Source organism: Cyanistes caeruleus, chromosome 1 (genome assembly GCF_971803275.1).
Source record: "Cyanistes caeruleus chromosome 1, bCyaCae1.hap1.1, whole genome shotgun sequence".
Taxonomy (NCBI): domain Eukaryota; kingdom Metazoa; phylum Chordata; class Aves; order Passeriformes; family Paridae; genus Cyanistes; species Cyanistes caeruleus.
The window spans coordinates 19,490,842-19,515,947 of NC_141701.1; the positions used below are offsets into that span (position 1 = coordinate 19,490,842).

The 25,106-nt window shown below is 38.0% G+C and overlaps 1 protein-coding gene and 1 long non-coding RNA gene across 6 annotated transcripts in view; one reads left to right on the forward strand and one right to left on the reverse strand.

Moving 5' to 3' along the window:
• The window catches only part of ZFPM2 (zinc finger protein, FOG family member 2), a 305,701-nt gene that overhangs the window by 12,242 nt on the left and 268,353 nt on the right, over positions 1 to 25,106 (reverse strand). The window contains exon 1 of one of the 3 annotated variants that reach the window (XM_086880839.1): positions 11,706 to 12,021. The exons of the other annotated variants lie outside the window; for them this stretch is intronic. The gene's annotated coding sequence lies outside the window, so the exon portion shown is untranslated. Of the gene's footprint in view, positions 1 to 11,705; positions 12,022 to 25,106 lie in introns of those variants that run through there. 3 annotated transcript variants of the gene reach the window in all.
• On the forward strand, positions 11,233 to 23,409 carry LOC147655351 (uncharacterized). Of its 3 annotated transcripts, XR_015284485.1 has the most exons (4): positions 11,233 to 14,274; positions 16,818 to 16,884; positions 21,863 to 21,899; positions 22,004 to 23,409. It is a non-coding gene; the product is annotated as an uncharacterized LOC147655351 (long non-coding RNA). The 3 variants fall into 3 exon arrangements; XR_015284480.1 differs by lacking the exon at positions 16,818 to 16,884 and having other exon boundaries at positions 11,289 to 14,274; positions 22,004 to 22,421; XR_015284479.1 differs by lacking the exons at positions 11,233 to 14,274; positions 16,818 to 16,884 and having other exon boundaries at positions 21,815 to 21,899; positions 22,004 to 22,421.

Below are 25,106 nucleotides of genomic sequence, written 5' to 3' on the forward strand. Positions count from 1 at the left end.
TTGAAGGTGCTACAAAGTTTATAAACAATTTACTATGAAGGGACCAAAGCATATCAAGGTTTACTACTCTCTGAGATTATAACATTAAATTGTGCAAACCTGAGTAATCTCCTCTAGAGAATAAGAAAATGAAAAGTGAAGATAGTACCAAAAATTTCTACAAATGCAGAATTCTAATGCCTGATCAGGAATTCAAGAATTTGAAAAGCACAATCTGACATATTGCCTAATATAACTAGTAAATATACAGAAGTCTTCAAAGCTAAACTGGGATAAAAACCTCTTCCAGAGAGAAACAGGCAAAATTCCTAAAGTATACTTAACTAGTCTTGCAGATGAAAATGGAAACACAGTGCAATTTAAGAATCTGAAATCGGGTACTTCTGCTGCAAACATCACACAGTTAATTTCCATTATTAACATGCACTTCTATCTTATTTATATACAGAAGTTGTAATAATCAACCAACATGTTTTAGTATATTTTTATACAGAATAAGAGCTCTTTCTACACTTTATTATTCACTGGATCTCTTAATGAGTCACTGCAGAACAACCAAGCGAGACTTCACCCCAGCAAACATCTTGACTGTGTGTGTGCTGTGTGTACCCTTGGGGGAGGAAAAAACAGTGATTGCTGGGTCTCCAGCTGCAATCAGTCTGGATCAGCTAAAAGGCTGAGTCAGGCTCCTGGTGTTGAAGCTCCTCAGGGCGCTGACTCCTGTCCAGCAGCAGATTAAACTGGGACAGCTGAAGAGAGCAGAGACTCCGGCTGCCTGCTCCACCCAGCTCCTGCAAAGTGTCACACCTATGGCAGGCACAGCCTGGTGGGATGTGTGACAACTTTGGAAGCACTACAGTTTCTAGTGTGGTTTAATAAAGAAAATTAGAACTAGGGAAGTTAAATCCATTCCCGCATATGAATGCAAACCTTCAGCTCAGCAGGATTCAGATCCAAGAAGGACATTGCTAGTTTGTTTTCTCTCATCCCAGTATACAGGAAATGAGGCATTTAAGTCATCATGACATCCACATCCACATCACAACATGATATTGTGTTAAGTGAAATCCCCAGATGAACTACCAAAAGATGCCTTCTTCCAGCTACTGGAAATGCACCTCAGCACTTCTGCAGCGTCACCTCCTGGGACAGGACACGGCACAGTCCCCACTTGTCCCCTTCTATGCTTGCCTGCACAGAGTGAGGCAAGAGCTGCTGTTTTGAAAGCTGGAAACGACCTCCTTTTCCCCTTAATGCAGTGAATGCAAACATGCTGACCTTCATGCACAGACTGTGGAAGAGAAGTCTTCTTGAGCCTTCTCCTGCACAGTCAAGCAAAGAGCACAAGTCAGTCAAGAGTGACAGAAAAAGTACTGTCAAGTGCAGAGAACCCGAGAGAGGCTTCCAAATTTAATAGGAAGTTCCAATTGTGACTATCATATGAATTACTGTGTCTAGACACCTCTGGCAGGGATAAGGTCCTCTTTACAGGTGGCAGCTAAAAATCAGGAAAAAATTTCTTCCCACAAACATTTAAACAGGCTAAGACACAACTGACATATATACAGCAATCTCTCAGGAGCACAACAGCTTTTCATTAATCATAGAGCAGTGTTAACAACAGGTTTTTAAAGGGATAATACGGAAGCCATAGCCAAGTGCCAGTGGTCATTAGCAGACAGGAAGATGTTTACATGAAATATTTGCAAAGGCATGAAGATTTCATAAAGAAATGTGAAGAACTATTATTTATATGAGATGAAGTTCTGATTATGCTGGCTAGATTTTTTTTAACCAGCTGTTCCTCTTGTCAGAAATAGCTTATAGGGGTGAAATTGTTCTACAAAGCTTTACCAGGCCAGGTCTCTTAGTCTCCTAAGATTACACAGGCATCTGAGGAAGAGAAAGGATGAACAGATGTTTTAACAGGGATGAGTGACTGACAGTGCCTCTAAAATAGTCACGGTTATATAATTGGGTGAGAAAGCAATGGTAGACTAGTGATTTTGGGCTTCTTCTTGCCCACAATGAATACACTGGTCACCCATTCTGCCACAGCAGAGAGAAGATTCTTAGTCAGGCACAAGATGACACTGATTATGTGGATGACGATCGTCATCAACAATCAATTATTGCTCACACAGTATTTAAATACTGTCAATGCAGCATATAATACAAGCAAGTCTAAAGGATTATAATACAAACAGCTTCATCTTGAAACATACAGGTTTACAGTATTTGGCTTACAGAATGTAAAACAAAAAGCATCCCCTTTGCTACTATAGGATTTTATATCTGTATGTGGCCGGATCTTAGCGCTTTTACTCACCCTTTCTAAACTGAGTGCTCCCTATCTTCGGGCTGGACGTACCCGGCAGCCTTTCCTGCCAGGGCCGGGGGAAGGACCCCAGGAACCCATATGGAAGCTGCCTGCAACCTTGGGAGCCCAGTTTGCCCAGATGGCCCAGTCTCCGGCAGCATTTTATAGCCTGTTTCAGGACGATGTGTACTAAAGTCAATTACACCCCAGCTCCCCCACCTCTGGAATGCATTCATTATGCGAGGAGTCCAGACAGTTCCTCCTGCAATTCCCACCCGGTGTTCTTATCTTAGGGCAATTCCCACCTGGTGTTGTTATCTTTGAACAAATCATACTGCCCATCAGAGACAATAACAAGGAAAAGCCTGTGTGCCTCCTGTAGAGGATGCACTGGAAGTTTCCTGCATCCTCTGACTATATTTCATCACCATCACGACCACTTACACTGATCATGGTTTTCCGTGGTACAGTAATAAAAGTCTTAACTCTTGTGCCAGTGCAGAAGGAAGGTTTTAGATCAGCAGAAGGCTTTGTAACATTGGAAAGCTGTTTTCTCAAAAAGGGTAATTATGATTATGTAAAATTGAAAACAAGCTTCTTGAGCATGTGATGTATTGTTTTATATCTATGGTTAAATCAAACAAATTTATGTGATATATAACACCCACATGTCAAGCAGAAGAAAAGAATAAAAATGTCTGTAAACATTGTGTATTTATTTGAACTCTTTTTCTTGTTCAGAACTCAAGGAATTAAAAGTGCTCATTTGTTTAATCATCAAAAGACAGGAAAGCTAAAGAATATCATGTGCAAACTAGAGCAAAAAAATTACACTCCACTTGCATTGACATGAATTCTTTACCAAAAGACATAAGGCACTGAAGCAGTTATCTGATACCTTCAGAATGTCCACCAAATGGGAAGGTTATTTCAGTGTTCTCTGTCTTCATCTTTCACTGGAAATGTTTCTGCTTCTTGAAAAAAACCACCAACACCCTTAAATGAAAACAAAAAAACCCAAAACCAAACCAAAAACTTTCTATGAAAATGAAACAGTAAGGTCCTGACGTCCCTGAAAAACTGTGGACTTACTGTTCTTTGTAATGTTTATGATCAAGATTCTTGTGCAAACAGATCTGGTTCCTAACAGGAAGCTTATAAATCATACTCATAATTGCTGTCAAAACTGCAGTGGAGTGTACTGCAAGTTTCGATAATAAAGAATAGAGTCACAGTTCAAACTTGATTACATTTTGGAAATTCATGGTGCTCTTACAAGAATCAGTGGTCTTAAATATCTTCTTCTCCTGCCAAATTTTTCACTTGCACTTTTTATTATTTATGAAATCAGTGTCTGCACAATGTCATGCAGACCTCTGCTGATAAACTCTAATTAAGATTAAGACAAGCCTTTTGGAAAGGATCCCATCATTAGCAAACATGATAAACACAAAAATACTCCCTACTTGTCAACCAGGAGCAATTCAGTAACCTAACAGTATTATCTGTTGCTAGGCTACAGGGCTGACAAAGCTTCAATTATATTGTATGGCCATACCTATAGAAAACTGTATAGGAAAATGTATCTAATATAAAAGCATTTAACTTCATCCATGCTATCTGTAATTCACGGCTTCCCTCAATGGCAAAAAATCAGGTTAATAATTACATAGCATGCTGGAAAAATCATAGCGATGTGTCATGTTTGCACAATTTTTTCTAATTTATCTCCATGATTGATAGACATTTGCTTTGTAAAAATAATAAAATGCAAGCAATGGGATGCTGTAAACCAGAAGCGTAACTACATCTGGACCCATCAAGATATGGAATCACACTTAGTATAAAAAATATATAGTAAATTGAAACAATTAAATCATACTTAGATGCAATAATACACTATCTTCTGTGCTCAGAATAAGGAGCAATATGGTGATAGACATGTATGCTAATTCAAAACTTTATTTTATGTAGGACAGACACCTAAAAAGAAAATTTTTTTTTTTTTTTTGTTTTAACAACCATTCATTTTTTTTCTTCTGCATTTGAAATAATTTTTAAACAAAGGGACCTCTACAAGGATAAGGAATAATAAAGAATTTGCTCTGAAAATTTGACTAAATGGCCGTTCACTCATTTTCATCCTCAGAACCCTAGAACCCTATTCCACTTCCAGGGAAACACAGAACCTTACACAGTGAGCCTGGTGAGGGTGGGCTGCTGCTTTTTTGGTTTTTTTGTCCTCCCAGTTATGTTTTGCAGACCTTAAAGAATGATAATTTGGAATTTCTGGATCACAGTTTGAAAAGATATTATATATAAGGTCAGAGTCACCTAACTCCACTGGGAAAAAGAGCGACAAAATGGATGGAACCATTAAGCCTCTTGATTCATATTGTTGTTTTTCAGGAAAAGTACCTTAAGAAAGCAAGTAGCTCAAACCAGCATTTCCAGTGAGTACAGGTATTTCACAGATTGAAGAGCATAATGACATACAAACATATATTCAAAAGCAAATTCCAGTTTCCCTGTCTTTAGTACCAGTTGATTTTCCTTGCTGAACTATCTGAGGTTTGTTTTTTTGACCCAGAAATGCCATATACCTTCCACAGAAGTTTAGGAAATCAATGGCACTTTCTATAAAAAGCAGATTTCAGTGCCAGTTAATTCCAAAGTATTACTTTTGTGTAGTAAAATTTGAGCTTACTGGACTTGATTGCATTGCTGCAACAACATAATAGCCCATTTCCTGTACACACATCTTTCTGCAAGAAGGGTCAAAAGACTATCAGAATTTATTTAAACAACAGACTGTTGCTCTTAGCAACTTCCAGGCACCATCATCTGAATTAAAACTTCCTCTCCCAATAAAACATTACAACTTGCAAAAAAATTGTGCTTTTTAGTAATGGTAATGCGGGTTGGAGTTAATTTATTTTCTTCCCTCCTTTTGTTCCACAGGTTAAACATTTAGGAAAAATTTGCACATCACAATAGGACAGGATCTTCATATTTGGGTTCCTTCTGCTTCTCACCCATGGGGTTGTGACGACTCAGCATATTGAATGCCATTTCAAGTACAGCACAAGTTACTGGGCAGATCTCTAATTTTTGACATGAACAAAGTACATATATCTATATGTGGGCACATTGTTTAATAAAAAATTATAATTCATTCAAATCCAATACTGTTGAAATTTTTGACAGTAGAGTGGTACAAGGAACGGAACTTATAAATTATGTGTGCCCCTTCTTTGAAAAATGCTTTGGAGGTTTCTTTGTGCATTGGCAAATACAGTAGGAATATGAGTTATTGTGTGAATCCTCCTGCACAGCACCTGATAAAAGAATAAAGAGCTGTGACATATTCTTAAAACAATAGAGGAATTAAAGAGAAACAATGGGCCAGCTGCTTCATTAATACAATCAAAAGACAGCCCAGCACAGAGGAGTCCAGATAATTAAGCACTACTCTTTTAGACCTCTTTTCTGTAATAAAATTGCTAAAAAATTATTAACTACTTCATAGTTGTTAGATAGATCTATGTACTTGTTTATTTGGGTTGATTAATGCCTTTTCAGTATTCTACAACATGCCAACTCATGGTTCATACAAGTTTTTGAATAAAATAATGTAGGAATATGTGATACGGATCTGTGGTATATACAGCAATAAATCAAAGGCATTTTGTGAACAGTCTTTCCAGTTGCTAAATAATTCTTAGCATTTTTCACATGCGTACACAAAATATGTACTTTGCACAGCATTTTTGCTATTAACACACGTTAATGTTGGGGCTCCAGTCGTTTCTCTGTGAAGTCTCTCAAAAATCACCCCAGCAAATTCAGACTACTCAAACTCTCACCAAAAACAGCTTTAGTGCTACATTAATGAGATGATTTCCTAGCTTCTTCTATAATTTTTCCTTGTTTACTGATCAAAGGAGATTGTCAAAAGATATTTGACGTTTAATTTTAACTACCCACTGCATAATATGAGCCTGCAAAAAATGGAAAATCTATTATACTGTATAAAATTAGACCAATATATTGGACAAACCAGTTCTGTTGCCACTTTTACTATTACCTTTGGGTTCAGCATAGAATATGGAGCCCTAATTTTTAGCTCACTGAACAAAAGGAAAAATGAAGCAATCGTAGTGATGTTTTCCAGAAGCAATACAACAGAAAAATACTTAGCTTAATGGCTCTAGTCCAATTAAAACCCTGTATTTAGAGATATAAGCTCTCTGACCAGAAACACAGAAGAAAATACTCCTTAGGAATATATCTCTTACTCCTTCATGTGAATCAACCTGATCTTTGGGTCTGACTTCATCTTAGTCATATGCTGACAGCTGACAGTGTATTCATCTGAATAGATGATTTTATGGTTAAAACTGTCAGGCATTATACAGCTGATAAAGAGGTAAAGAAAAATATGAAAGGAACTCGCCAGTCCTAGGGGAGAAAACTCCTAAACCTGGCATCTCGGTGTGAGTGTCAGGGGTCAGTCTTTCCCTTGCTGCAGTACAACTATTGCTAATATCACCATCTTATGGCAGCAGCTCTCAAATTCACACTGCAAAAACCTTCCTCAGCTGAACCCCAAATAACAGCACAGTGTTTCTGAAGAGTAAGGAGTGCAAGAACAGATTTTGACCTCTTGTTTTTAACACTGTTGTATACCTACATTTTTTTAGTTTGAGGATCTTTATGTGTTTCCTCCAATTAAATATCTGCACGTAACACTCAACAGAGTTCTAATAGGTAAAGAGGCAAAATAGATTAGTGCTCCGAAAATATTCACAGGAAAATAATGTGGTAATTTTATTTGCCATTTTCCCCCCTGATAGAGCTGTCACAGCTTATTTACCACAGGGGGAGACAGTTAAACCCATATCCTTAGAAGTTCTATGCATTTAAGAGGCTTATATATCTCTTCTGGGACCCTCGTTCAAATCCTGGGCTAATCAGAATGAATACATATCTTTCTATTAGATGGCTCTAAAAAGTCTTAGGTGATATCAGCTCCTGGTGGACGACAGTCCACAGCATAAAACTATTAAATGTTTGGCACAAATGGCAATACTTACGAAATGAAGCTGAAAACTGTAATATCCTCCCACATCACAAGAAGTTAAGTCTGCTGCTCAGAGGTTGAAATTAAAGCCTGCCACAAATGCTAAACCTGTTCTATTTCCTTAATTCAGCATAAACTCAAACAAGGAAGTTGAAGGAGTTCTTTCCCAAGTTTAGCAATTTCTTCCTCCCCCCCACTTTTCTTTGTAAATTCTGCTGTTTTGAATTGAGTGCTACATCTTTTTTTACATTTGAATTAGGTCTCACTTGAGTGTTACTTTAGAATTTAGTAACCTTTCAGAAAGAAAATGATAAACAGCTTGAAAAAACCCGATAAACCCTTGCTGACATTGCTCACATTGCATTCGCACCACCACTGCAAAGGAGCTAGAACTTACTGTCAGAGCACACTCATCTCCAATTTTACTTTTTACAGGACCACTGAATGGGCACTCTCCATAGAGCTTCCCAGGAGACATTCCCAAATGACGCCCACCGCTCCCCCCAGCTTTTGTGGATGCACCAGGTTTCACAGAAAGAGAAAATGCACCACTGAAACCAACTACTCTGAAGCAGGGCTTTGGATACACACATTCCTACAATCCCTGCAATTCCGTAACAGCGCAGCTGTAAGGTGACCTTTTTGCAGCCTTACAAACACAATCATGCCTGTGGATTGTCTTTTCAGAGTTATTCTGTGAGGCTGGAGTGTATGAAAAAAGGAGGTGATTAAATGAGACAATAGATATGCTTTAATGGCACCTCTTTCTTACAGGAAAAGCAGAGTACACTGCCTCTTATCAATGGATTGTCTACTGTCTTGCACCTGCTAGTGTAGGGCTCATTTCTTGCCCCTGGGCAAATGCAGAGTGAATGGCAAAGGCACCTGAGCGGAAGGAAGGATTATACAGAAGGAGCTGTAGAGATAGGTTGTATTTGTAAAGGAAAGCAACACAATAAATATAAAGAGAAATAGGGAAGTTTTAGAATGGTAAAATCAAAGTAAAAAAAAACATTGGTTATGAGACCTGCCTGCTTATTCAATACAGGGGCCATGCTCCAGAAAAGGCTTATGGCTCTGTGAGAAACAAAAGCCAGATTTTATAATGAACAGAAGCTGGAGCATTTAGTTATGTGCACTGTAACCCAGAGAAAACAGTTGCTATTATCGTGAGTTATCTTGGACCTTTACTTGTGTTAACGTTCAGCTCACAGGTTGAAGTTCAGGAGTTAGTTCAACTCAGCTGTAACAACCATGGAAGAAAAGTGGCACTTCCTGATTCCAAAAAGTCTTGCTCCCACTTAAGCCATTAGAAGGTTTTACACTGGCTGCAGTGGAAACAAGACTCTCTGATAAATCGGTGTCTCTCTTACTAAACAAACAACTAAATAAAAGTAGATGTGCATGTTTAGTATTTTCTAAAATGTAAATACTATAGAAGCTATAACAAGCATCCAACCAGTCTTCTCTATTTAAAAACTACCTCATTAAAAAAACTCATAATTACCCACACACAAAACCCCATACCAATACCCCAGATTTCCTCAAAAGGAGTTAAATCCCAGGTATTATAGTTCTGTCTTTTAAAGTACGAACTAGAAGAAAATTGACTGAAAGTTCTCAGTGATCAAAAGCATTTCCACCTTCCAAGCTATAGATAGTGTCCAAGGCAAACAAGTATTGTAAGCCATCACCAGTGTCCCAGTTAGTTCACCTAGTAAGAAACTTAACAGCAGAAAGCAAAGACTGAGCTACCTCTGGTCGTAGTGGAACTTAAAAAAAACACGAATGAGCAAATTGTTAAGATTCTGGCTATACACACTAATACAGATTAAGCAATTGAGGAGTATTCTGCACTTGATGATTTCTTCCAAAACAGGTTTAATAAAAAATGCCAGTTTACTGAGCATCATACAGGGGCATAGGAGCTAACATTGTGCCTGCTTGGTCAGCATGATTTCTAAATGGCCAGGAAAAAAGTGACTGTATACCCAAAGGCAAGCTGTCAAAATTCAGTTTGCAGCTGATAAACTGATTACAAAGCTGCTTAAGACTTTGCTTGTAAACAAAAGCATTTATCAACTAATAATTTGCAATAAACTGATGTAACTCCCAGCTGAGCCCCAAACTGTAATTGTCTTTACCATCTGCCTATTAAAATACCATTCTTCATCACCAAGCAGGAGCAGAAGGGAGAGAATCTCCAACAACTACATAACTTGCATACTTATAAATAATCTGTGAGCATTTCACACATTCATTATGATTGCCAGGTTTTGTATACTTCATTTTCTCTTTTTGAGAGGCAAAGAGGTGCAGCAAAGTGGCAGAAAAGAAATTAATAAATACCGCCTGGTGCAAGAAAAAATTATGTAAATTCATCATACTCTGCAGTTTCCTAATTTTTTTCTCTTTTTGCTACTCCATAGGAATATCATGATGGAAGCCCCCTCAAGCACAACTTTACAGATTAAACTCTCAATTTCTTTTCAACTTGTCAGTTTTCATTACCTTTCTTTCTTATGTATTCAGTTCTTAGAGCTGCTTCAATGGGAAGTCAGTTAAAGCATACTGGCTCCCTAGGGGGAGTCTGCCAGGGTCTGAGGCATTCTGCAGGCTCCCTGGACTTCTACAGGTCACCCTTAAGAGCATTTTGCCTATCTTGTTGAGAGGATGTCTGAAAATTAAGTGAATTTACATGCTTTTATTTTCTAACTACTGACAGCCTTAGTCCTGAGAAAGATGGTAGTGTTTAGACAAAGTTCAAAATTAACAAATTGAGATGCTCTAAAGCGGATACATCCCAAAGGAAGAATCACTTTGTAAAATGTCTAAAATATTCAAGTATGAGGGGGAGAAAACAGAACTGATACCATGCAGAGAATGGCAGCCCCTCGAGATGTGTCTGCATGAAAAATTGAATTTAACAGAGAATAGCACTATGATTTAGTGCAATGCACTTGACCAAATATTTCTGCAATCTGCACTCTCAGCCACTCATTGGTCTGAATGCAAGGCTGTGACCACAGATCGACGATCAGCTTCCTTCTTCAGAAATAACTGCACAAAATGCATGGATGTTTTAAATGCAACTGGATTTCTCATTGACTTTCCAGATTCAGACCAGAACGATCTATTTAGCTAAAGTGAGGCTTTTTATGTATATGAAAAACATGTTGTCACTGGGAGGAAGTTTGGCATCTAAAAGCAAAAGAGGAAGGTTCCTCCTGCTAATTGCATTGAAATGCAAGAAATGAAAGGACAGTCCTGTTACCCATTCTCACAGAAGCAGTCCCATTCCCCTCACTGATAATCTTTGCCTACCTCGCAGGGCCTTTGTCCAACCCTGTGTTACCGACCCCACTCCCTAGAATTGCAAAAAAGATATCAAACCACCTTTGTGTTTGATTGGGACCTATGGACTTTGTTGTTAAGATACATTCCACTCAAGACAATTATGCTTATAAATGAAGGTAATTTTATGAGTATATAAATATATGTACTTGTGAATATGCTGGCTGAACCAGGAATTCATACCTAAGTTTCTACCCACAGTACTGGAACAGAACCCAAATGGGGTGAAACACAGGAAAAAGTGAAAACCAGTGGGTATACGAATTATTATTTTTTTTTAATTTGTATAGAAAAATTTTCGTTGAAAATAAAACAGTGATGAAGACCACCTTTTAAACCTCCGTAGATCAAATTCATCTATAAATTATTTCATCATAGAATAGCTTGGGTTGGAAGGGACCTTAAAGATCATCTAGTTCCAATCCCCCTGCCACAGAGCAGAATGCTCAGGGTCCCATCCAGCCTGGCCTAGAGCGCTCCCAGGGACGGGGCATCCACAACGTCTGGGGGCAACACGCTCCAACGCCTCACAGTGAAGATTCACAAACGTTAAGTAACTTGGTCAGCTGACATCCTTAGCATGATAATGCTGAGCTAAGCTATAAGTCAGAAGAAGTTTCAAGAAGACTCGTTTACTATTATTTTGTTTTTAATGGAAAAGGGAGGAAGCAGTGCGGCTGTCCCAGCGAGCCGCTGGTGTGGCGCCGCGGCCCGCAGGTGTCGCTGTGGCGCCGCGCGGCCGCCGCTTCCCCTCAGGCCGCACAAGGCCCCGCGCCCCTCACGCCCCGGCCTCCTCCTGTCGCGACAGAGCGCCGGGCTGGCGCTCCCGTGCCGCAGATGTGTCTCCTCGCGGCGGGGCGCACCGACGGTACCGCAGGTGATATTTTAAATAAACCGCCGGACTGACGCCCAAAGAGAACAATATCGATTACAATGTTGTCTGCTCACCTAAGGAGCTGTTTAGGGACTACTTCCCTTCTCCTGGGCAGCGTCCCTCCCTGCTCCGGAAACAGCCCCAGTGGGGCACTGCCCTGCGCCCCCGCCCCGCGGCTGGGCTCCTGTGCCCCCACCTCCACCAAAACTTTGGGAACAAGGAAGCCAGGCTGTGATGGCACGTCCGCACGAAGGTGGCTTGCTGCCACCGCCGCAGCTGGGCAGGCTGTGGTGGATGCTGAAGCCCTCGGGAGGGTCAGTTTTGGGCACTACTGTGACACAGCAGTATTGGACTGTGTCACTCCCCTCTCTGGCCGGGCACCCCAGATCTGCGGCCAGATGGCAAAGGCAGCACAGCATGGAAATCACCTGTGCATACCCACAACCACACAGGTGTTTTTTTTCTACCTAAATCATTCCCCTGCAAAACTGGGGAGTGAAAAGATGCAGTCAGGGCTGGAAACTATCCAACATCAGCCACTTCATAATATTTCTGTTGCTGAGCAAAAACAGCATTCCAGGGTGCGTGATTCCCATGGAAACACGTGGGAATCCTGATGTTAAAAGTTTGCGGAAACCTTTGAACACTTATCTCTGTCTCATGAGAGTAATGAAGAAATTTGATGTCAAGCATGCAGTGATCCCTGAAGAACTATCCGACTTTTGGAGGAGAAGGGATTACACACCGAGGTGAAATTCTGCTAGCCCCATAGTGCTGGCATGAACCCCTGTGTCCTGACTGGCCCCTTAGAACTGCACAAAATCTTAAGAGGAATGGTATGAGGCTACTCTAAGTAAAGGGGTCACAGAGATTAAAGAAAAGTTCTATTAAACGTTTGGGATGCTCCCGGGAATAGAAATTTTTACGAAGCAGAGTGAAAGAACTGGCAGCAATTACCTATCAAGCCTCCCCGTCTGCTTGGAAATCTACCCTGCTGATAAGGCTGTTCTCATGGTCACCCCCTCCCCACTCCCCCGATGAACCCATCACTGCACTTCTCTGGCCAGTCCTATTGGACACTAAATGTTATCTACTACCTCTCTTCCTTTTTAACCAGGACAAAGTATAATGAACAACTTGGAATCTCTCTGGGGTATGGGAACGGAATGCAATCTGGCACCATGGAAAAACGTAGTTCATCATTGCCTAACCTACATATGACTGAGACCCAAACACAGTCTCTTGAACGCTAGCCAGTTTACAAGCAGTGAACCTCACAATATCCACAACCTGCTGGAGATGCTTCATTGTCTCATGTCTTTTTGTTTTGTTAAAAGTTAGCACTCACATGGACAGCCATCTGCATCTACAACTCAGAATCACTAAAATGCTCCATTACTCTCTCTCTTAATGTGTTTTTTTTTGGTTCTGAGCAGATGATCCTATACTATCCTATCTCAAAAAAATGTGTCCTCATATTTCTTTATTAGGACACCAGAAAAATCAATGCTTTCTATGCCCTGGAAGTGGAAACAGGATTAAGTGTCTATCTTCATAATGGAAAATATTGCCCATGTGTAGGACAGACAGTTTAGACCCATCTGCCCAGTTCATGGAAATACTGCTTGACATGACAGTATAGAAAGCCTTTCAGAGCAGCTTCTTACTCTATGTTTAAGTCTTTTTAGCTAGGGGGTTCTCAGTTGGTAACTTCTTCCTCTTTAATTCTCTTTTCTCATTTTCTTTCTCATCTACTTGCAGCCCTATACTCCACCCCACATTCTCAGTTTTCATTAAATAAAAAACTGATAAAATAGTAACTGATTATTGTAAATCTATAAGCCAGTCAGGTAGCATATACGCTGTAGCACATATATATACATGTGCAACTATCTGACTTACTGGCCATCACAAGAATTCTCTCAAGCCTTTACTGTGATCAGTCTGCTGGGATGATATTCTCTGAAACAGAGACTTTTAAAGTTGGAGTTTTCATTGTACAGTTACACTGTGGCTGGTTCGAGTACATTACTTAATGGCACTACCAGAGTCGTGCAAACTGTGTCTGAGATACTGTGCCTTGCATCCTTCAGTAATCAATTCAGGATAGTTCTACGCAAGTCATCTCTCTGAATCTGAATTAACATTTTCTCTCACTGCTCATTTACCTGTTCATGGTACTGTTAGCTGAATTAACTGCACAGACAGGTGAAGAGTGGATAATGCTGGAGAAATGGAAATAGATGTAGCTGTAATTTTTTTTTTTTTTAAAAAAAGCTTCATCTCACTGGTTTTGACAGGTTATTCAAGACTATTCAATTTCTTGATCTGAAGTCCCCTATGTATAATTGCATGCCTTTTAAATATTATTCAGATATCTAATCTATATCTAACAGATAGATCCTGGTGTCTGGAAATGGAAGTGATCTATAAGACAATCAAGATAATATATTTGACTGGGAATTTAAAGGAAAGAGTTGACAGTATTAGAAAGAAGTTGCAGCATGAACAACCTATTGTGAGATGCCTTAGTCTTTGCAGAAGAAAAAGATATAAAATGAACAAATAACCACTTCTTGGGAAAGCAAACAGCATTTTGAGGGGAAGACAAAAGAGACTAGAAAAGTATGAAGGATTTAACAGGTAAGAATGAGAGGCTTAAATATACTATATGATAATAAAAAGATCATCTGGAGATTTAAAAGGGCATGGCTGGACATATTCTAAGTGAGCTAAATTATCTTCTCAATAGACTTTTGCAGATGCTAGAAAGGTTTGAGGAGAATTTCAGGCAGCATTCACTGGGCAAAAATGAAGAAATCTACTGATCTTGCTCTGACTTCTGATGGCACTCACCTATCTGGGAGAATTTCAGATGGGTCCACTGATGGGCTTATGTGCACCTGCAGAGCAGCTCTCAACTGTCCTGCTGCAGGCAATGGCAAAGAGCTGCTCTGAGAGGGCTCTCAAAGCACATTTGTAAAAGATAATTAATATAAAGAATATGAAAGCTATTACCTGAAAAAACCACTAAGTCTCTTTCTGTATTCTTTCATTATTAATTATTATTAATAATTAAATAACTTTGGTTTACATATTCAAGGCACCTCCAGAGAGGTTCCTGCCCCAAGGTGTTTGCCATGGAAAGGTCAGATTTCAAGAACCTTTATTTATAATAACAAGTACTTAATCTGCAAGTGGCCATCGACTATTTACATAAATAGCATTTTGTGTCAGTCTTATGTGTAGACTTTGGCCTCCAAACTGATAGGAGATGACAAAGAAAAAACAGGAGACAAATTACAGAAATGACCTGGGTAATGGCAATGAAAATGGAAAAACAGCAATGTGTGGGGTAGATTAAGCAATATGCCTGCTAGTGGGTGCAGATCCCATTAATTCCTTTGTGAGTACATGTAGAGTCCTTAGCTACAGCACGTTTAATTTTTAATGGATTGATCTGTGTATCTGAAAGAGCAATGTCCAGAAATAGGCTAGGGGTAGTGGATAATTCCTGGAGGCCAGCTGAAAGGTATGAGTTTTGATGAGGGATTTGAAGGAGGAGCTGCAAATACTCTCATCCGCGTAATTGTCTACTTTTTCCCCAATGTAAATCATTATATTTCTTGCCCCAATTTTTTATCGAAATCACTTCCAACTTATTTCAGTCTGTCACAATAATATTTTCATATGAGGAGTGTTGTAACCTAATTCCTTCATTTGAATAATACATTCATTTTTAATTACTGCAACTTGATCTCAGATTATTCAAATAACTGTTTCATTTTTTATGCTTACCCTGACCCCAGTGTATTTATAGGCTTTTATCCTTACCTGATACCAGTGTAATGTAATTATAGATTGTATTTTAATCATCTACTATATCCTAGTGAGTTTGTTTAAATCACTCCAATCCGGAGTCTTTTATTTCTATGCCTTTTAAAATTCTACAATGGCATTCTCATTGCATAAAAGCAATATTTTTGTAGTTTACTACAATGAATGAACATTTTGCATGCATTGCTGGCCATGTTTCTAATTTAAATTTTAAAAAGTTGCTATAGAGAACTCTATGTAAAATGAAATCCTGACTTGTAAACAGGCATGGGACAGCTCATCCCTTGAAATCTGTGTTCATAGCTCCTATTGGTCTCTAACATAAGTTTACAAGAGATGCAGCTGAAAAAGAAATCAAATTCTTTATCCTACCAAAAATAAAAGTATACTGTGTTCTAAGAATTGACAAAATATCTTCTCTACTCAAAGGCACCAAATGTTTCCAAGTTATTTTACCTGTATTATAAAGAATCCCACATTGTATCCAGAAGATAAATAGCTCAGGTAAGCCACGTCATCACTAATCCTGGCCACATTTTGATTCCTAGGGCTACCAGTTCTCTTTAAGGAAGATTTAACTTTTGGAAGCTTTTCATATTCTGAGATGATTCAATTTTACTTAGTAATAATTTAAAAAGAAATAATTATTATGGGTTTTTTTCCCCACTCCTTAGTCTTGACTGAGGAGTTCCCCTTTCCATATCTTTTTTGTTGCTTCAAGATTCAGATGTGGAACGGGGTCAGAAATCAGATAGGTAAAGCTACTCACGTTTGCACATCTGCATAAGAACCAGTACCTTTCTGGCTGTCAGATCGATTTGTACTCAGATAATTGCCACAGCTCTAGTCAAACTGTGCCCCTTTTCTGAGCAGCCTTTTTTTCCTGTGATGACATCTAGCAGCAGACCTTAGAGTGTCCTTACAACATGCTCTCTGTTGCAGTGTATGCATTTTTCTACAGAGTGATGTAATGCCCAAAGATACTTCTGAATTAAACTTTCATCCCACCAGCATGGTGCAGCAATCAGTACTGCTTCTGAAGTTGAGACTGTATCTAAGGTAGATTGCATAGGTGGAAAAACAGTCAAGAGAAAAAAAAAATTATCAAAGCTTTTAATAAATCCCATGTTTTGTGGCCACTTACTGCCATGTCATGTTAGGGAAAGGGGACATTATGTGTGCTGCTAAAATTCCTGTAATTTGTGTTCTCCACATCCCTTCTTTCTCAAATGTGTAACTAATTTTTGACTTCAAGTACCTTTATTTTCTGTTTCTTTCTATTCTCCATGTGTGTCCATCCCCTGCTGTTTCCTTTATGAAATGTCACTTTTAAATCTGATCCCTCCTAGTTTCTAGGAAATACAGGTCTAAAAGGCAGTGAAAAATGATCCAGACTGATGTCTGTTAAAAGCACAGGTAAGAAATGGGCATTAGCTACTTAAAAGTATAAATAAAGTGTCATTTTAAACTCCTACTTCCTTTAACAGATTATCTCTTCTCAGTAACACTTAAGAACTGTCAAATGTGTCACTTGTGACAAAAGAATTGTGACTAGTACCTTGAATGTAACAAACAGAAACACTGTCCCATAATAGTAAAAAAAAAACACAAAAAAAAAAGGTAAATAAGAACATGGAAGAACATGGAATATGGGTTTATTGAATATAACCAGTGAGTAAAATGAATTACTCTGCTTTTCCAAGATTCAGACAGAGAAGCATGTTTCCCTCTGGGATTTCTACTACCATTTGGTCTAATATTCATTTTGCCCATAATAATACAAGCTTCATTAAAGTAGTAAAACAGCAATTGTCTCCTTGAGATCAAAGGACATCTGTTAAATAAAAGCAGACGGATCTCTAGAATGAAATAGTAGGAAAAGTTTGAACTAAATTTTATGGTGAATCAAAATGTAAATTGTAATTTCACAAGGAAGAGACTGAGCACAAAATTAACTTTGTAAAGACATGGAAAGTGGATATGTTGATCTTAGAAATGTGAACAAATACTAAATACTTATCTATCAGTAGCATTTCTAACTGTAACACTCCATGATGAAAAATTATGCTCGACTAAGCACACTGGTCTTAAAGAATTACCATTAAATAAGAAACATTGCTTATCAGATAAATTATCTGACTGACCTAGCTTCTATTTAACTTATCTTATATTTGAAAAAAAAGGCAAAAAACACCCATCTGTCATCAACATCCATCCTGCAAATCTTGTGACAAAATTCTCTCTTTTAAAAAATTCGTTAAATAATACCTAATAATATTTCTAAATCCATACTTCACTGTTTCAAATACAGTAGTGCACTGTGTAGAATACAGTAGTGGAAAAATGGAATAGGATCTCTTGTCTAGTTTCAGCATTGGTTTCTCTGGATGCCTCAATGAAATTAGTGCACTTACATTTAACCATGGTGCATTACAGAGCTTGAATGAAGAAAATACTTAGGAGAGACAGACATGCTAAAAATCAAGGCTTTTCTGAAAAAAAACCCAAAACAACCAAACAAACAAACAAAAAAAACCACTATCCCCAAGAATGTCTCTAAAAAAAGATGGGTACTCGCCACACCAAGAGAGAATTAGGGATGCAAACTCCTCCCCAGTGAGATATTCCCACAGGATGCTGGGCAACCCTGAAAGCAGGCAGTGCCAACCAGCAGACTGGCCCAGCTGTGGGCAGTGAATGAGCCCTTTATGCTTGTGTTCTAACACCCCCCTCACATTCCTTAGAGAAAAATGGTGGCAAAAGTAGCAATGGAAATGTATACTCTTGCAGGTTTTATTTCCTTCTGCAAAAGGCACAGGGTAGAGTCATGAAGTTCAATTTCAATTTGCCACTGCTAAAGTAACCCAATCTCTAACTTATTTCAATCCTCTTATTGAGCTATGTCCTTATAATAATAATTTTTAAAAAATAGCAATTATTCTGAGGAAGAAAAACTCAAAAGAAATAAAACCCCCTTGAACATAACTTAATTCTAGTCTTTTGACAGGCATGTGTTTATTATAATTAGGAAAACATTTTTGGACTACTTTTGCTCAACATTTTTTACACAATTTGCAAATGTCAGAAATCTGTTCAGCAGTCACAGATCATGGGTCTGCAGTACTAGCTTAAAAAGGACAGTAATGGTTGGGTTACCTGGTGCCTTTGCACACCTGCCAGGGAGTGAGAACTTAGGGGAACAATCTGCTAACCTCAATCAGCATAACGCACAGACTCCACAAGTGTAATTTATAGCTTAATGCATCCACAAAGCATTGTGAAGTGCATTGATGACTTTGAATCAGAAAGGTTAAATCATAATTACTATTGCCTCATCAAAAACACTGCATTTGATTGCCCACTAGATCAGTCCAATAAATGTCTGGTATTGCTATACCATGATAAACCAATATAAATAATGGATGGACATCTGTAGGCAAGATTACATGTTTCGATTTCAAATGGAAAATAATGACAAAGATCCATTTTGAAACTGTGAATTCCACCTAGCTGGAGCCTTTGATACCCTTTCTTCTGTATTTAAAATGCAAAACACAAGTACAAAAAAGTGGAGAAATGTTAAAGAAATTAGTGTTGCTGTCTTAGCAGCAATTTGGTAGAAGTATATGTCAAAGAAAAAAAAAATTAAATTTTATTCATCCCTAATTAAAAAGGAAATAAAACACCACTAAATATAAGTATATATATTTCACATAAATTCTAGTTTAACAATTTTACATTGTAGGATTTTGTTTATGCCTCACAGTGATTTCTTTCAATGGGAAAACATGTGAATATTAGATGCCTTTTTGAACACTGAAGATGCATATTTTCCTCTGGCACAATTAAGAGTGGGTATCTTGGTAATACAATCTTTTCATAAGTTTTGGTTTAAACCAGTTAAAATACTTCTGCTGTCATTACAGTGTCTGCTATTTTAAAATGAGGTATTTATTATGAAATATGTGACAGTTTTGTACAGTGGTGAAAAACAGGTACAACGTAGCATACCCTATGACAACAGGAGTCTCTGTTAGGAGATGTGCAATTCAGCTTTTATAAGCCTTTGCTTGGTGTTCCAACTTCCTATGATTCAGCTCTCCTTTCAGCAGATTTTTGCACTGTCTGTGGTGCAGTGAGATCTATGCTGGCAGCTACAATGTCATTTGAAAAAGAACAACTATTTACTAGGAAATACCCCAGAAACACTAAATTGTGCCATTGGATAGGCAGAAGTTAATGATTTGCTTTGTGACTGAATCTTACTAGAGTGGCGTGAGTGATCCAGAAGCAATGGCCTTTACTTCCATTTTACCAAGACCTTAAATTTCATAGTCCTCAACTCCCTACTTTGTAGTTAACACATCCCTTGACTTCAGCGAAACAGCATTTGTTTCAACCCATACCAATAGGTTCAGACGATTGGTGCAGAATGCCACTCAAACGTTCTTGGATAGGAATTTCATCCCTAATAATCAAACTTGATACACATACTGGTTCTTTGGCATGTCTATCATCATGGCCATCTGTTAGGTGGAATTGTGCCTGCTAAAAAGGAGATATGCCAGTTTTAACATGATATAGGTGCCATCAAAATGCAAGTGATGAAGGAAAGGCTCTAGAATATGGCATTGATCAATCTTCTGCAGAAGGATGCTCTGGGTAGCAACCCAACTGTTAGGAATATTATATTGATATGAATGATAATTAAAACCTTTGGTTGCCTTTTTGATCTCTAGGCACCCTCTCTGAGTGCCTGTATTCACACTGCAGCATTAGGGTTTTGTGTTTTGTGCTTGCTGAAGGAAACATACATCTTTCTCGTTTACTATCACAGCCTAATCACTGTTAATGGCCTAATTTGAATGTCAAATGACATTCAAAGAGGAAAATTGTCTTTTTACAACAGTTTCTTTTAAAATATGAAGTGATTTTTAAGAATTAATACTTTTAAGAATTAAACACAATCCTGCTTATCCTTCCTCACAAATGTTCTGGGAGGGTCTCCTTTTCTAATGGTTCTGGTAAAACACACAATTCAGAAGCACTCCTGCTGTCTGATACTCTTCATAGGAAAATGACTTCTCTTTATAGTCTTTGTGCTACTGCACCATCTTTAGAAAGATAAAAAATACCCTGGTGGAACAGTGCAGGGGGTGTCTGTCTAGCTCAGACTTTCTCTAGAGTGGCAACAGCAATGTTATTTAGTAAAAATATGAGAACCTGGGCTCCTTCTGAAGTTCATTCCCCCAAGAGATCCTAAGCATGCACATGGATTAGCAACGTTAGTGAATACATCCTCTTAGTACCATTTACAGATCTGTTGCCCATGAATTTGTCCAATCTCTCTCTGAACCTGCTGATACTGTCTGCTTTCACAGGCTCCTGTGGCATCAAGTTCACAGAGTTAACTCGCTGCTGTGATAATCTGTTTTAAATTGTTCTTCTCCCAGTTTCCTGTAGCACTGCAGGATTTGAGGAATAACATTTCTTCATTCACTTTATCCACCAGCTTCAGGATTTTGTAAGCCTGTATCAAATTTCCTCCTCAGCTTTCTCTTCAACAGATGGAGAAGTCTCAGATTTTTTTTGTCTATTGTCATAAGATAGCTGCTCCCTTGATCACTCCGGCTGCCCTTCCTCAGCTGTGATCAGAGCTGCACACAGTACTCAAGATCTGGGTACACTGAGCTTTCATATATGGCAAACTGACAGCCTCTGTCTTGTTCTAAAAACTGTATACGCTTTTGTGATCTCTAGCAAAAGATCTTTAGATGTGTTTAAATTAGAAATCTAGTCTCATACAATTGAATGGTTGCCTTTGGGGCTCAGATAAAGCTGTGTAGTGTCACTGAAATAGAGCTGTTTGGTACTTCCAGCTTTCACAGTGTACAAAGGGACATAGCATGTCACATCTGGGATAACATAACTATGCATTAAGCCATATAATCATAATAATGGTAAAAGGATTCACAATGTGAGTATAAAGGTAATTTAAAATATTAGACTGTTATGATATATAGCATCAGACATACTTAGAACTTTTCAGTTAACCATATACCCAAGGCACATTTTCAGTACTTGAGAAGCTACTTGAAAATGCTCAGCTAATTTCTAGGTGGTCATAGAAGACTGGAGAATTAACATTTAATTCTGTTTTGCTCACCAAAGTTTTCTACAAGAAATTCTCCACATAATTTCCATTTGAACAACCTACTACAGAATTTCTGTGTGAATCAAAATAAATCTCTGAGAATAATTTTGACTGCCTAAAGTGTTAACCCTTCTACAGGCCTGAACCTGTAGCCAAGAGAGTCGTAAGATACCTCTGGTCCTAATTTGTTTCTTAATCTGGTGCCAGCTCCTGCTGATACATCTGCTCGTTCTTTTTCAGCTCCCTAAATTACTGGATAGAGGATCTCTTTCAACAGGTGAGCCCCTTTCAGCCAGTGTAGCAGCTGGGGCACATGCATGAGGATTAATGGCACCTGAAACATGCCACTCTCAATATCATAGATGATTGTTCTTCTCCCAGCTTGGCTTTCCAAGATGGTACCACCGTGCCAGTGCTCAGAGGAGAAGACCTGCTGTCTCTTCTGTTTTGCTTGGCTACAACTTTGGAGAAGGCAAGAATATATTATCAAAAAAATTATGTTCTCTTTTGTGCATGACACTATCCTTGGGAAGATGTTTGAGTTTCAAGGTTAATAGCTTATTACTAAATGCAGGCTTAGTGTATTAGATAAACGTGAAGCAAGTACAGGTGTTTGTATTAGACATTTTGGAGATAAGTCTTTAAGCACAGTTTTCATCACTACTCTGGATTGCTAGAAACAGCAAGTTTCTGGCATACTCCCTAAAACTTGTTTCACAAAAACAATCAATCAAAGTATAAAAATTGTATGATACATTTTCAATATCTGTCACCTGTGGCAAATATACAAATGCAGAACATAGTGTGAACATATTCACTCTTTCTTTTCATACCTGTAAAATTCCAACTATATGTAGCATATTTAGTGCAGGGAAAAATTATGTACCATATTTAGTGTAAGATGATGCACAGAAACTCCTTTTCTGACTAAATGAATCTATCTGACACTCTGAATTTACAAGGAGAGACAGTATTTCCTTTTGCAAATAATCAAATTCCTTGGGAGAAAGAAAGACACATACTGTCTCTAGGCATGGGAAAAGCAATAAATTCATGTTGTCAAATATCACATAAAAATGGGAAAATGCACTGTTTTATTAAAAAAAAAATACATATCAACAGCCTATAAAGTTTTCTTTGTCAAGTTACCATTATCTAAGGAATTACTGATGAAACTTTAATTGTTGTCTATGGAACCGTAACGAAGACTGACATTTGCAAAGCTTCAGAAAGAATAATCACATGAAAAAGTATTCTCTCACCTGTGTGTGAATATCAGGACATCGAGTCAAAATGACTGTCCACTGGAACTAACACACCATAGAAATGAGTGTGAAAGATACCTGGGTAGACTGTCAGAGGCCTGCAGGAAAGGCATTGGTGTTCATAATGGTGATTTTCTGTGTTTACTGTGTCCAAACTTAGTTCAGATTTTACCCTAAAAATCAAGTGACATCAGCATTCAGAGATATTTACCTTTAAGTGTGAAAAATATATCAAGCTGAGCAGCAGGAGGCAGCAGGAAAAGAAGAGCAAGATGGATTTTTATTTTTCAGTTCTGATTCAGCATTTGTCTTGCTGAATGCCATATTACAGACTGTTAAAGGAAGACCCATTACTCAGAACTGATGAAAATCAAATCTGCAGAATAGACCATAACTGCTCTTTTATTGTTAAAAAAAATTAATATATATATATATTTTCCCTTAATTTTGCCCAGAAAATAGAAAATATTAAATTGCACAATAAAAGATTTGACCACTACATTATATTTTCAGTCATAAATACAACTTTGATAGCCGTAGTTTTTTATAGGATGGCATCCCTGTTTTTATTAGAGTTGGCAGCAGTCTAAACTTGGAAAGTGTAATGGAAGAGTGTGTGATTAATTTTGAATATATTAAAATTCCATATATATGTATTTAAATTTATATGTGTGTATGCATGTATTTTTCATTTATAAATACATATGTATACACATATGCATACACAGCTCCCGAAACTCAGGAAAGCTAGAAAAGGAAATAAAAGTGATATTAAGCTTTAACAGAAAGGGTATAACCTTAAGCTACCAGTCATTCTACTCTGAATTGTATCAGCATAAAATAGAACACAATAAACTGCCAAGTGCATCAACTATGGATTTTAGATTGGAATTTGGAGGGGGGAGAGCAGAAAGCTCATTGTGCTCGCTCCATCATTATAATTAATAAAAAGAATGAAATAGATTATAAACTCAATTTCCAAATAACAAGGGCCATTCAATGTTTATTTATGTGGCTGTAGTGGATCTCTACTTTATATTCATATAAACAGGTAATAATGTCTTCATTTTATTGTTGGAGGTCTGCTGCACAGTCTGAGTATCAGATGGACTCATTTCAAACTTGAAAATACAATCTTGTTTCATACACTTGGTGCTTACTTGGTTTGATGTTCCTAGCTTTGTTTAAATATCAATTGTACAAGTTGCAATATAACAAAATACATATAGCTAGAGCCAAGTCTTCATAGCAGCTCCCATTGTTTTGCATGAAAAATGCATTGACTATAGTATTGCGAGAGTAAATGTGCTGTATGCTGAAAAATTCTGTCACTTTCTATTAGCTGTAAATTATCGACTAGTATAAACCCTAATTTCATTTGTCACATTCTGTTGCATTGCTGCTCTTCCTTGTTCCCATTCTGTCATTCTGGCAGGCCCACTCTGCCCCAGGTATCACGGCATCGCCATCTGCACCCGACATCTGTCTCTCTATTGATCACACGGGTTTAGCACTTGATCAAACAGAGCACGACAGAATACATCTCTTTTTGCAGTACTGCCAATGCCAACTGCTGCATGAAATCTATTACAAAAGCATTCTTTTACCTAGTTTCTGAAACTGCAAATAGGCTTCTCTTCTAAAAGAAGATTCTTAGGTTGATTTTTTTTCTTTAGCTTTCTGTCATTTTTTTTGTAGACAAAGGAAAAAGCATAGGTTCCCAAAACCAAGAAATGAAGCATTTTTATCCCTGAGTATGCAAACTATTGTAGAGAAAGGAAAAATCAGTAGGCTTCCAAAACCAAGAAATGAAGCATTTTTATCCCAGAGTGTGTAAATCAAGAAATTTAAATTATTATTAATTAAATAAATTACTACACTGATTCCCATTTTTTTTATTAAACATAAATTTGAATTTTGATAAAATGATGGTATAAAATAGACTAAACAAACACCTCAAAGACTCAAACACAGTGTCTGGAGAGCCTTAGATGTGTCCCGTTTAGATGGCTGACTCTAGCAAGTGACTTGGGGACCTAAGAAAGGTATATAACAACTCATTGCTAAATCAGTGAGGAAAAAAATAGTGCATCTGAGGACTGATCTGGCATGCTGACCTGGAGAACAGACAACAGGAAATTCTTGTCACCAAAGGATGTCTGAAATGACATTTCCTTCTATAAATGGAATACCTATAACCAGGCCTGGGCACCAGATGC